This window comes from Phoenix dactylifera, chromosome 10, assembly GCF_051530095.1.
Source record: "Phoenix dactylifera cultivar Ajwa chromosome 10, Ajwa_hap1_PhDact_Kaust_v1.1, whole genome shotgun sequence".
NCBI classification, from domain to species: domain Eukaryota; kingdom Viridiplantae; phylum Streptophyta; class Magnoliopsida; order Arecales; family Arecaceae; genus Phoenix; species Phoenix dactylifera.
Window position 1 is genome coordinate 16,121,111 of NC_143199.1, and position 11,279 is coordinate 16,132,389.

Consider the following 11,279-nt stretch of genomic DNA (forward strand, 5'->3'; position numbering starts at 1 on the left):
GAATTAAAATAATGATAAGTGCTATGAATAAGATATTAATTTATGCATTATTTAGCACTTATCAGCTATCCCAAAACACATCTCCGAAACTGAGAGCCGAGTCGACTCCGAAACAGTCCGAGTCGACTCCAAGACTGCACGAGCCAAAAGACAGAAGATCGGGAGTTTGGGCTCTGAGAGCCGAGTCGACTCCCAGAATTTCCGAGTCGACTCGAGTGAGCGAAGTTGAAGAATACCTCTATGGATTCCTTGGAATGAGTCGACTCCAAAAGTGCCAGGTCAGCTCCAGATTTTGGAGAGTCGACTCCGGGTTAAGTCGAGTCGACTCCCAATCGAGAAGACCACTTTAATTCAAATCCGGAACAGTTGCCGAGCCGACTCCAGAAAAGCATGAGTCGACTCCTGCTACAGCCGAGTCGACTCCAGATCGCGCGAGTCGACTCCAATCCCAACGAACACATTGTCAGGATGTGCAGAATGTGCAGAACGGCTAGTAGATTGTGTCTAACGGCTAGTTTCTGTGGGAAATGGCTTAAATAGCCACAGAGAACTGTAGCACGGCAGAGAAGTGACATTCCACTCTAAGAAAACAAGAAATCTTCATCTGCAAACTGATTTCAACAGAAAAGAAGGAAGAGGGCCATTAACTCCATTCAACCAACTCTTCCCAGCATTAAAGAAGTCTCCTTCAGCCTTCAAGTCTTCAAGACATTCAAAAGGAGACCCAGAGTTCGAGAAGCCCTCTTCTACATCGTCATAAACTAGTTTGAGGGCTCTTAACTTCTCTATTGTTTATATTGCTGAATATCTGCTTTCTTAGAAGCTGTATTTTTCTCTTTGTTCCTTCTATCCATTTGTCCTTTACTTGATTCAATCAGGGGATTGAATCAAGGGTGTAAAGGTTTGTTGGTGAGCCTAGGTTGAAACCAACAGTGTAAGGGTTTGATTGTGATCCCGGAAAAACAATCGGGCGGTTCTAGTCGGTGAGCCTGGAAAAACCGACCGAGTTCGTTGTGACCTCGTAAAACAACAAGTTAGGTTGTGAGCTTGTAAAACAACCGGCTGTAATCTGAGGGGTTATAGTGAATTCCCAAGTGAGGCTTGGGGAGTGGACGTAGGAGCAAGGGTTAGTTCCGAACCACTATAAATTTCTTGTGTTTGTGATTGCTCTGTTGTTCCTTATCTTCATTTCATTCACAGCACATAGCATCTAACTAATCAACTTGCAAAAGGTGTTAATTAGTATTTCATAAAATATTTAATTGTAATAATTATTTTAAAACCCAATTCACCCCCCCTCTTGGGTTGTCTATCTGGGCAACAAGTGGTATCAGAGCCGGAACTCTTTTACCCAAAGAGTAAAAGATCAAAATGACAACCCTATTTGGATCTTCCCACATTGAGGGGCAGTCCACCCATAGACCCCCATTCTTTAATGGATCCGACTACTCATATTGGAAGGCTAGGATGAGAATATTTATCCAAGCCCAAGACTATGAGATGTGGACCATTATACTAAATGGACCATACATCCCATCCATTTATGTAGAGGGTGTCACTGTACCCAAACTTGAAAAAGATTGGGATGACAATGACATTAGGAAGGCACAACTAAATGCCAAAGCAATGAATGCGCTTTATTGTGCTTTAGATAGAAATTAATTCAATAGAGTCTCTACTTGCAATTCTGCAAAAGAGATTTGGGATAGACTTGTAGTGACCCACGAGGGCACAAATCAAGTGAAGGAATCCAAAATAAATATATTAGTTCATAAGTATGAATTATTTAAAATGGACTCTAATGAAACTATCACTTGCATGTTAACTAGATTTACTGATATTGTCAATGGCTTAAAAAGCCTTGGCAAAAATTATACTAACAGTGAGCTTGTCAGGAAGATTCTTCGATGTTTACCAAGGTCATGGAAAGCCAAGGTGACGGCAATCCAAGAGGCTAAGGATTTAAACAAGCTACCACTCGAGGAGCTACTTGGATCCCTCATGACGCATGAGCTAACTATGAAACAACACCATGAAGAAGAATCTTCTCACAAGAAAAAGGTAATAGCACTAAAATCGGTTTCCACTAACAAAGATGTGTCTTGCAGCAGTAGCAGTGAAGAAGAAGACAATGAGGGAGATGATGATGAGACACTCCTTGTAAGAAAATTCAGAAGATTCATCAACCAGAAGAAGTCCTCACATCAAAGGAGAGGCCCCTCAAGTTCCTATCACAAGGATAAAGGTAAGGAAAGGAAAAATGAGGGGATCGGATGTTATGAGTGTAAGAAGCCGGGGCACTTCAGAGCTGAGTGTCCTTTGCTGAAGAAGGGGAGCAAGTACAAGAAAAAGAAAGTCCTTGTCTTCACCCTATCGGACTCCGATACATCATCATCATCATCGGATGAGGAACAAGAAGAAAAGACCAATCTATGCTTTATGGCAAACGAAAATGAGGTAACATCTGAAACACATTTAGATTTTACCTTTGATGAGTTATATGATGCGTTTAATGAATTAATGGATGAATATAAGACAATAAGCCTTAAGAATAAAGAGCTAAAACTAATCAATCAATCTCACCTCCATAAATACGATAAATTAGTTAAGGATAAGGATTTTATCACTAAAGAAAATTTAGAACTTAAGACAAGCAACCAAATGTTAATTCAAAAAACTAATACCTTGAGTAAAGATAATGAAAAACTAGCCAAGGAAATTTCTAAACTTAAAAAGGATAAACAAACTATTGGAAGTAATCTCACAAAAGACTTAGATGCACTAAAAACAGAAAAACAAAAGTTGGCACTAGAACTTGAGAAGTACAAGCTTTTTGTAGAAAAATTTACTTATAGCTCAAAAAAATTAGAAATGATATTTAATAGTCAACGAGCTGTGTTCAATAGAGCTGGTTTAGGATATAAACCTAAAAATAGGCAAAAACTCCTTAGTAATTTCTTTGTTAAAGCAGGAGAAAGCAAAACTAAGAAAATAACATGTTTTTGCTGTGGAACATTAGGACATAAAGCAAATGTGTGTGATTATAGAAAAGGAAAAACTAAAAGAAAAATTAAAAGGGTTTGGGTTCCAAAAGGAACCAACATTACTAACCATGAAGGACCCAAGAAAACTTGGGTACCTAAAATTGTATGATTTGCTTGTGTAGGAGTGTCTTGCAGCCAAGGTCGACAAAAATTGTTGGTACTTGGATAGTGGCTGCTCAAGACACATGACGGGTGACAAGGATCAATTCTTCACCCTTGAAGCTAAGAAGGGAGGTGCTGTGACTTTTGGAGACAATAACCAAGATCACATCATTGGTATAGGTAAAGTACAAATTACCCCTTCAACTTTTATTGATAATGTTCGATATGTTGATGGTCTTAAGCATAATCTACTTAGCATTAGTCAATTGTGTGATAGAGGTTTTGATGTTTTGTTCAAACCATCCTTATGCATCATAACCAACTCAAATGACAATAGTTTAGTTTTTAAAGGAATAAGACGTGGGAATGTGTATGTAGTAGACCTTGAGGATCTTGCCAAACATAACCCATGTTTAGTTGTTAATGAAACTGAGGATAATGATGCTAGTTGGTTATGGCACCGTAAGTTAGGTCATGCAAGCATGGACACAATATCAAAACTAGTTAAAAGAGATTCCGTGATAGGTTTGCCAAAACTAAAGTTTGAAAAGAATAAAATATGTGAAGTTTGTCAATATGGCAAACAATCAAGGAACTCTTTTAAATCCATAAATTATGTCTCTACCTCTAGACCTCTAGAACTACTACACATGGATCTATTCGGACCAACTAGAGCCACAAGTCTAAGTGGAAATAAATATGGTCTAGTTATTGTAGATGATTTTTCTAGATACACTTGGGTCATGTTCTTAGCTCATAAAAATCAAGCATTTTCAGTTTTTAAGAAATTTCATAAGGAAGTAACAAATGCTAGAGATACTTCAGTCATAGCTATTAGGAGTGATATTAGGAGTGACCATGGAACCGAATTTGAAAATCATTTATTTGATGAGTTTTGTAGTAAAAAAGGGATAACTCATAATTTTTCTGCACCTAAGACACCACAACAAAATGGAGTTGTAGAAAGAAAAAATAGAACTCTAGAGGAAATGGCTAGAACCATGTTATGTGAAAGTAACCTCCCTAAGTACTTTTGAGGAGAAGCCATTAATACCTCGTGTCATATTTTAAATAGAGTTTTATTGAGACCCATTATAAAGAAAACACCTTATGAACTTTGGAAAAACAGAAAACCAAAAGTAAACTATTTTCATGTCTTTGGTTGTAGGTGTTTTGTTCATAATAATGGAAAAGATAATCTAGAAAAATTTGACTCTAAATCTGATGAGGGTATATTTTTAGGGTACTCTACAACTAGTAAAGCCTATAGAGTTTTTAATAAAAGAACCCTAGTTATAGAAGAATCTATACATGTTGTTTTTGATGATTTTAGTGATATCTCTTCTAGCAAGAGAGTTAATCTTGATGATGATGCTGAAATTCTTGAAGAAAAGATTGATGAGATGACATTACAAGATGATGAACAAAAATTAATTGGAAATGCATCATCAAGCCAAGAGGCTATTGTGGATCATGGGCTGACTAAGGCTTGGAGGTATGCTCACGGGCATCCAAAGGAATTAATTTTAGATGATCCATCTCAACCTGTTAGGACTAGAGCATCTCTTAGGAACTTAAATAATCATCTAGCTTTTGTCTCACATTTTGAACCCAACACGTAGAAGAAGCTGAAAAAGATGTAAATTGGATAAATTAGTTTGATTTAATCCTTTAAAATAGATTTGTTACTTACTGAGCCGTGAAGATCATAGTCTTCACATACATTTTTCAGATCCTAGGATCAAATTTTGGGGTAGCAAGTATCAGCATTTTGGGGCATGTATATAGAGACAAGGCCGACTTGTAGCTAGTAGATATAGTTCCTTGAATCAGTCTGTATATTAATGTGTTGTATGTAGATTATGTATCAATGGGATAATACTAAAAGTTTGAGATATAAGTATAATAGTTAGTTATTTCTAATAAACACCAATATATAGTATGGAATATATTATTTTCCTAATTATATTGGATTGATTGACAGGTAGAATGCCTTACATGCTTATCGGGTTATTCCCTGTGAGTATGCGGCGGTTGTTCACGCCCTCGAATTGTAATTATGGGGTCGGAGGCGTGACAGAGTGGTATCAGAGTAGTTAGGTTTAATTTATAGAAATTTATTTAGGTCCTAGGAGATGACCTACGTAGAGTGTAGGAGGGGTAGTCCCTAGATGCTAGAATATAAGTCCTATCTATTATATTATAAGTGGTTAATAACTTTAAATATTAGCTTATTAGAATCATTATAAAGAACTTTTAGTTGTTGGTTCAGTGTTGATTACAGATGGCACCCAGTCGTGTTAAGAAGGTTACCCACATTGTTGATGACTCTCATATGGAGGAACTTCAAATCAACGGGCTGACAGCATAGGTCAGCAAGATGGTGCTGTGACCTCTACCGAAAATATCCAAACTGATCAAAAACAACAACCTACAATGCTCCAGTTTATGGATATCATAGTTGGAATAATGCAACAGTAGTTGCAATTTCAACAGCAGATGCAACAACAATTTTTGCAGCAGCAACAGCAACTGTTCCAACAAAAGGATTCACAATTTGCTTGTGTTGAGGCCCATCTTGTGAGGTGGGGAGGTATTTCGGACTTTAAGAAGGAGGCTCCACCAGCTGGTCGAGGTACTATTGAACCCTTAGAGATGGAGAAAGCCTTGGCGATAATAAAATGCTCGAAAGAAGATAAAATAGCCTATGCCTTGCAAGAAGAAGCCTCTTATTGGTGAAGGATGGTAAAAACTAAACATGCCTCTAAGATGGAGCTCTTCACTTGGGAGAAATTTTGTAAAAAATTTTACGAAAGATATTTTCTTGCTAGTGTTAGAGATCAGATTGAATAAGAATTCATCGCTCTGAAATAGAAGAATATGACTGTAGCTCAATATGAAGCTAAATTTAATGAACTTGCTAAGTTTGCCTCTATGCTGGTAGAGGATGAGCAGACTGGAGCATGCAAGTTCCAAATGGGCTTAAGAGTGAAGTTAGGAAAGGCGTGGCACCTCTCCAATTGACTACCTATGGAGAAGTTGTAAATACAGCTTTGATAATAGAAAGAGAAAATGAGTAAAAATAGAGAAAGGGAAGGTCAGAGAAGGAGGTTTAGGCCAGCAATGAGATAGAGAAGGCAAAGTTCAACCTGGCATTCAAAGAAATCAATCAAGTAGGAGATCGTTAGATAACCGCAGGGGAGTTTAGGTCGTTGTTCCAAGTGTGGAACGAATCATTTACATAGGAATTGTCCATTGATCACCGGCAAGGAATGCGGAACCATCCCGAATCGGACGGTTCCGCCCGTTCCGAGCCGTACCGGTGGCTTACTAGTACAGTTCCAGCTTTGAAAATAGTTCGCTGCCAGAACTAGAGAAGAAGAGAAAGAGAGAGCGAGCGGAGAGGGAGGGAGGAGAGGCTACGGACGTCTGCAGAGGGCCGCAGGGAGCTAGCGGAGGCCGAGGCCGCGGCCGCGTCCTCGTTTCTTTCGAAATTAAAAAATTTCGAGAGTTTTAAGTGAAGTCGGCAAGCGATTTGCGGACTTCACTTAAAAATCTTCAAATTTTTTTCCGCACCTGCGTCTTCTGTTTCAAAAGAAATAGGGGATGCGGCCGCACCCTCGGCCTTCGCCGCGCCCTCATGGCCTCCGTGCCCTCCTGCGGCCTCCGCCGGCCCCCCGCGACCCTCTGCAGGCGTCCGCGGCCTCTCCTTCTCCCTCCCTGCCCCGCTCGCTCTCTCTTTCTTCTCTTCGTCTCTGACTCTGACTGGTTTTCTCTCTCGATATGGGCCCAGCATGGCCTGTACCGACTCGTGCCGCCGGACAACCGGTACGGTCTGGGTACCGGCACAATAGACCTTGATCACCGGGGCTTACTTTAGATGTGGACAAAAGGGTTATAAAGTAGCAGCTTGTCCAATAACAGTTGAGAGCTAGACTGCTTCGGCACCTTCTATATTCCGATCAGCGCAAGTACAAGTGAGCAAAACCCCTTCTACTGGACAGAGTAGAGTAGAAAGCCAAAGACCTTGGACTCAGGGACGAGTGTATGCCATTTACCCAACAAGATGCTCAAGCCTCTAATACAGTGGTGGCAGGTACCATACCAGTACTCAATACTTATGCATATGCTTTGTTTGATCCTGGTGTCACTCATTCTTTCGTATCCACTACATTTGTTGAAAACATGATATGTTGTGTGATCCTTTAGAAACTGCATTATATGTTAAAATCCCAGTTGAAGATGTATTAGTCACTAATTATGTTTGCAAGTTCTGTGTTGTTAGAGTAGGAGATAAAGAGCTAGTGGCAGATATGATAGTGTTAGAAATGAGGGACTTTGATATTATATGGGAATGGATTAGCTAGTTGCCTACCATGCCTCAGTTGACTACCATAAGAAGATTGTTAACTTCCACATTCCGGACCAGCTGGAGTTAGTTTTGTGAGAAGTACAGGAACTGCCCTTCCACTAATAGTATCAGCCTTACAAGCCAGAAGAATGTTAAAGAAGGATTGTAAAGGGTATCCAGCTAATGTGAGGGATATGCAACAGGATGCACAAAAATCAGAAAATATCCCTAAGGCTCGTTTGGTTCGCGGGAAAAGAGGGGGGAAAAGTGTGGTCAACGAGAAAGTAATGAGATACCTCTTGTTTGGTTGGAGTTTTCAAAGGCGAGAGATAGAAAAGTTGTATTCCCATAGGAATATGATTCCCACATGAGAAACATGGAAAAGTTACTTTCCCATGAGGCAGAAATCACTCCATTTTTATTTTTTCCCAAAAAGACCCTTCAGCATTAAAGAAGCATTAAAGAGGCATTAAAGACCTAATTTTTATTAAGGATAAAATAGAAATTATACATAACTTTCCCAAGAAAGTGGATGGTCAACCAAACATAAACACTTTGGAAATTTGTCACTTTCCCATGGTCAACCAAACATGCCAAAAGTACTTTCCTAGGCATCCTCTTCCTAGGAATCTGCTTCCCAGGAATCATATTCCTAGGAGGAAAAATGCTTCCCGCGAACCAAACGAGCCCCTATTGTACGTGAGTTCCCTAATGTTTTTTTTCCAAGGGACTTGTTAGGATTACCACCAGATAGGGAGATTGCATTCTCCATTAACTTAGTACCAAGTACAGGGCTAATCTTTAAAGCACCGTACCGAAAGGCTCCTGCAAAGTTGAAGGTTTTATTAGACAAGGTTTTATTAGACCCTATGATGGTACACTTAAAGCTAGTTTCATAAAAGAAAAGAAATGTTTAAAATTATGTATAGATATCTATGCATCACTTGATTCTGAGCATGACTACATGTGGAATCGGACTTGAATATGTGCCCCGCCATGGGGATAAATATGGGGACCCCACCATGGGGGTAAACATGGTGTGACCCTACCACAAAGGATATATGTGGTGACCCTGCCACAAGGGTAAGCGAGGCTTGAACCTTAGCCGTAGGGGCTAAGTGCAACATCGTGATCACTCTTCTGATTGAGAACCCAGACCACAGGGGTTAAATATAATGACCCCGCCATGGGGTAAACATGACATGACCTATGCTGTGGGGGCTAAATGCAGCCATAGTCATTGACTGTATTGTAGAAAATGTAAATTGGGTACCCAGGCATAAACATGTGTATAGATTGATTATCAGTATATGAATACGCGCATAGTATAATCTTGAGACTTGAATAATTTTACTCTAATTTTAGTGATCCATTCATTCTATGTATAATATTGAAAAGATGAAATGTATCATGTTAGTATGTAAATATTATCAAAACTGATGGTCAGAAAGTTACCTGTATAGATGTATCATGTTTACATGATTTAATTAAGTTGCATTGTATGATTTAGCTTGATTTAATTTTATAAAGTGGATTTTTTTCTTACTAGGCCGTGAAGCTCATAATCTTCACATACATTTTTTAGATCTAGGGATGAAATTTTAGGGTGGCGAGAATCGGCATTTTAGGGCATGTATATGGAGGCAAGGCCGACTTGTAGCTAGTACATATAGTTCCTTGGATCAGTTTGTATATTAATATGTTGTATGTGGATTATGTATCAATGGGTTAAATACTAAAGTTTTGAGATGCAAGTATAATAGTTAGTTATTTCTGATAAACACTACAATATGAGTATGGAATATATTATTTTCCAAATTATATTGGATTGATTGACAGGTAGAATGCCTTGCATGCTTATACGGTAATTCCCTATGAGTCTGCGGCGGATGTTCACATCCTCAAATTGTAATTTTGGGGTCGGGGGCGTGATAGTAGTTAGCTTGAATTATTTAGTGTACCAAATAGATGTAAAAAGTTGTGAGAGATTATGTGGGAAAATCTCCTAGTTTCGTTGTTAAAAGGGAGGAGAATGAATTATGTTGGGTTCCTTGATCCTGTATAAGTACCCAAGATCTACCAAGCGAATAACCAATGTGGGACTAAACACACACCCGTACGGATCCTGGGTTGTTACACTTTTAAATCAAGAAACTTTCCAATAAAAACCACAGTGTCTATTACAAAAAAATTTTATTACAGCATCTCTTAATTTTATATAAATCAATAAATTCGTAGCTGCTTGAGTGACATATCTTAACTGAGAAATTACAGTTAGAGCCCTACGACTTCAAAACATGCATTGGAAATCAGTTGATAACTTGATATATGCTCAATCATGAAATGCAACATCAAAGACGAGATAAATGAAGAAAATTCATATTTAGAAGAAGCTCTTTAGGATCATTCCAAACCTCCTCTCATAATTCTGAGGAAAGATAAGGGAACATGATTTCCAAATCTCCAATTCTGAATCCCGAAAACTTCCCCACCTCCTGCTCCGTGAGCTCTGCATCATAGCACAGGGAACTAAAATACAAATAACAACAACAACAATAAAATACTCGTTGAAAAGTCAAAAGAAACAAATGAAGACCATTTCTAAATACAGATAAAAACCGGAATCCAATCAAAAGAAAAAAATGGAAATCGGAAGGGAAGCAGTGAGGGAAACATCACTTTAAAGGGTGACCAGAGTTGGTTTAGAGGATTTATGAAAGATTACGAAAATTAACTTCTCCAGCTGGAACCCGAGGTGGTAGAGAAGGAGAGCGGAAAATACCGAAAGATGGGAAGGTGAGCGGAAACGGGCGGCAATCGGAGCCGCAGCGGGTAACGTCGCCATCTGGGAATGGTAACTTAGCAGTTCGTTCTCTCACTCTTTTCAGATTGGCTTTTCTACGGGCGCCACAGGGTGAGATAGGGTGTCTCCGGGGCAAATGCGCGCCACACGCGCCGCTCCTTCCAAGTTTCCAATAACAAATTAAGCCCCGTTATAATAATTTGTCTAAAATATTAATTGTTCAAATCTTTAATATTAAAATTGTAATACCCAGGCCTTTTGGAGGTCCGATACTGAACTGGGATCTAATCCTGACCAGCCCAGACGATTGGATCAGCCAAAATCAGCCCAACGCCCAACTTGGCCCAAGCCAGACAATTGAAAAAAAAGAAGTGGCAACCTCCCAATGGGAGTCATCCTCTTCTTCGACTCCATGCAGGAGTCCGGCACCGAGAGCGCACGACTCCCTCACCTCCGCCCCTATAAATTCCATCCTCCGACTTCTCTTAGATTTTAATGACCTACCCTAAGTCCACAAGGTCGGAAATTGTCGGAGTCCATTTCTCTTCTCTTCTTCTTTCAAAAGATCGTCACTGTGTGAGTCTTGAAACTTCGTTAGGACGAGGTATGAAACCCCAATCCCCTCTGTCTCTCTTAGTCTTCTGCATTCTTCATTGAGTCGTCATCGGCCGGATTTTGTCGGAAACTGCCAAAAAATTGAGTCGAAGCCCCCTCCCCTGTTTTGGAAACTGGCGCCGCTGGGACCTCTGTATCGGTCTTTTGTGACAAGATGTCTGATCTCTAGCTACCAGAGAGCAGACCGAAGCTTGGATCTTAGCCGAGGTCGAAATCTCCTATTTTTCAGTCGTTTCCTTTGATTTTCCTCTTATGCGCCGATTGTCACCATTGGTCGTCGGTTGTAGGACCTTCAGCTACGCTGCCATGGCGAGCATCATCGCTGGCCACAGCCACCGCCGGGCCCACGAGGCCTTCTCTGCTT

The 11,279-nt window shown here is 39.8% G+C and overlaps 1 long non-coding RNA gene across 2 annotated transcripts; it reads right to left on the reverse strand.

The window, feature by feature from the left end:
• Positions 1 to 6,249: 6,249 nt before the first annotated feature.
• Positions 6,250 to 10,819, reverse strand: LOC149752699 (uncharacterized). 2 transcript variants are annotated; one of them, XR_016396628.1, is made up of 3 exons: positions 10,805 to 10,819; positions 10,280 to 10,458; positions 6,250 to 10,006 (listed from the first exon to the last, which is right to left on the reverse strand). It is a non-coding gene; the product is annotated as an uncharacterized LOC149752699 (long non-coding RNA). The 2 variants fall into 2 exon arrangements; XR_016396627.1 differs by lacking the exon at positions 10,805 to 10,819 and adding an exon at positions 10,550 to 10,564.
• Between the last annotated feature and the right edge of the window lie 460 nt (positions 10,820 to 11,279).